This window comes from Myotis brandtii, unplaced genomic scaffold (assembly GCF_000412655.1).
Source record: "Myotis brandtii unplaced genomic scaffold, ASM41265v1 scaffold374, whole genome shotgun sequence".
NCBI classification, from domain to species: Eukaryota; Metazoa; Chordata; class Mammalia; order Chiroptera; family Vespertilionidae; genus Myotis; species Myotis brandtii.
Genome location: NW_005364372.1, coordinates 1,333,141 through 1,335,956, shown reverse-complemented (window position 1 = coordinate 1,335,956; position 2,816 = coordinate 1,333,141).

Here is a 2,816-nt window from a genome sequence, read left to right as displayed (position 1 = left end):
CCCGTCCTAATTAAGCAAATCTTGGGTTAGGCGCAGGCGTATTTTTAACTGGCATCCCAGTCAATTCTGAGGCACAGCCATGTTTGGGCCACTTGCATGTATGTGTTAAATAGACACAGACCAATGCTCAGGTATGGATATGTGTATATTCCCGCCTTTCACAAAGGGGCTCTTTCTAGGTCCAGATGTGGCGAGTCCCATTCCCAAAAGCAGGAGAGCGCACTGTCCGGCCCAGAGGCTACCAGCCACCTGAGGCTCCGAGCCCCTGAAATTGGCCTGAAATTGGGCTATGAGCTGAGATGTGCGATCAGTGTCAAGTAACACCCGATTTCAAACACTCAGGGCTGGGGGCGGGGGAGAATGTAAGGTATTTTTAATGTGACTACTAGAAAAATTAAATTACATTTGTGGCTCACAATCCATTTCTGTTGGGCAGCACTGGTTAGAGGATGCAGATACCAAGAACAGGGGGCGGGGAGTGGAAAAAAAGCATCGCAGGGCCAGGGGAAGACGCGTTGACCCCAGCGTTCTAACAGCGCTCCTGGCAGCTTCGCCTGGAAAAGACACCCTCAGCCACAGCCACTGCACAGCCGCCGCAGCTCATTCATGAATGAGTTCCCAACTTGAGTCCAAGCCAACTACAAACACTCGGGGAACGTCCTCTCTCCTAGTAGGCTGAGTGTGAAGCAGGCAGGGTGCTAGCCACTGGCTAGAATGCAGAGGGCAATCTCACGTAGGAAAGAGTGTGGCTACTACAAATGGTTGTAGGTGTGTGAGCCACCCACCGGGACCTGCTTGACCGGTACCATAGCTCAACTATTGTACTTTTGCAACAGAGAAAAACTGCTGATAATGAAACAAAACTGTGTCTGCTGTTCATTTAGTTATTAGAATAAGAAAGAGTGTGTTCACATAGCCACCCTGAAATACCAGTGCTGTGCCCAAGAAGGAAAGGCAGAGCTAGCCTTCTCAGCGATCAAGTAGAGTCCTCCGGGCCGGCAGCACCGGCCTCATCAGGGGACATGGCATGAAGGGCAAAATCTCAGGTCCCTCCCAAACCTCAGGATTCGGAAACATCCGAATCTGCAGAGAATCTTTATAAGAGTTTATTTCAGTCAAACTGAGGACATATGCTGGGAGCAAGATCCCCAGTGCTCCGGAGAAGAGCCCTTCGAAGCTTCGTTTATGCATGTGAAATTAAGGCTGGAGCATAAGGAAGATTAGACGGAGGTGGCAGAAAGCAAGGCGGGACTGGATTACAGGAGAGCCACCAAGATCATGGGCTCTTGGTTAGTACCCCCTATGAGGGGTATTGTTTCTGGCATTTCAAAGGTGGGTTAACCTAGATGCACAAGAACAATGGACAGGATGGCTTGAAACCTTTCACTGAAGAAGGTATAGTTGTGGGTTGTGACTACCCACTATGACTGCCCAGTTAGGAATCTATGACCAGATCACCCTGGGAGGTTACTTCCATAGAATCCCTTCTTTCATCCACAGGATGCACTGAGAACCAATGAGCTAGAGAAAGAGGAGGCCATAGAAAGGGAAGCCCCAAGGGCATTGAAAGAAATGGATGGGAGTTGCCCTCTGTCACTCTCTTACTGCACCTGCTATCATTGGGAAGCTGTGTGGCGAGCCATTTAGGAGACTAGACTAGACTTTGGAGTTAGGACTACCTGGGGTCACAGTCAAGCTCCATTCCCCTCTGCGTGGCCTGGGATAGTTACTTTTCTGAGCCTGTTGTGCCATCTGAAAGATGAGGAAATTAATATATCCTGTGTATGGTTATTAAATGAACGAATGCATGGAAAAGGTTGCCCATGGCCTGACCTGCGTGGCTCAGTGGTTGAGCATCAACCTATGAACCAGGAGGTCTTGGTTGGATTCCTGAAGGTCACATGCCTGGGTTGAGAGCTCGATCCCCAGTGTGGGGCATGCAGGAGGCAGCCGATCAATGGTTCTCTCTCATCATTGATGTTTTTTTTTTTTTTTTATCATTGATGTTTCTATCTCTCTCCCTCCCCCTTCCTCTCTGAAATCAATAAAAATATATTAAAAAAAGAAAAGGCTGCCCCTGGCTCTTGGTACAGAACGTGAGATGAAGACTAGTTACATGATAGTAACGCTAGGACATCAGCTCCCGTGGTATCACTCTGTCCATTTTATCTTATCTGTGCCCTCAGCACACTAGTTTTGTATGGAAAGTTCTTATTTTCTATTATTAAACATGAATCTACAACCATGTCATCTTATCTCATTCTGGCATAATTGACTCATTAAAGCTTTATCTCCTCGGTCTTACTGAATCAGGTTTGACCTCGTGACCTCCTCCCTTGTTTGGGAGGGTTCCTGCCTACCTTGCCTCTCACATGATGGCCCCAGAGGCTGGTTCCATCAAGTGAAACCAGTTGGCCTGGTATTTGTGCTCACCCCTGGGTCTGCTGCTCTTCTGAGTCTATCTCACCAAATGCATGCTGCCTTTATCGCGTGGCTGTCAGCTGACACGGCTGTGACTTGGGGACACGGGAGGACCCGCCAGGGTCCAGGAGCAGCAGGCCTTGCTTGTGGTTCCCCCCTGGGTCTCTGAAGGAGCATCGCAGGGAAGAAGTCACGTATCAGGAAACATTGCCAACGGATCTGTGATGGGCTGAGTCAACAGAAACACCCAGAGCAGGCCAAATTAGGAATCTGAAACCAAGAATCCCTGGTTTCCTCTGTCAGGGAGGGAGTGTTTACCACAAGGAACTACTTTGCATAGGGGCAATATCGCTGGTGCTAGTGCTTTCCTGCCCGCAGGGAGCTCAGGTGAACGA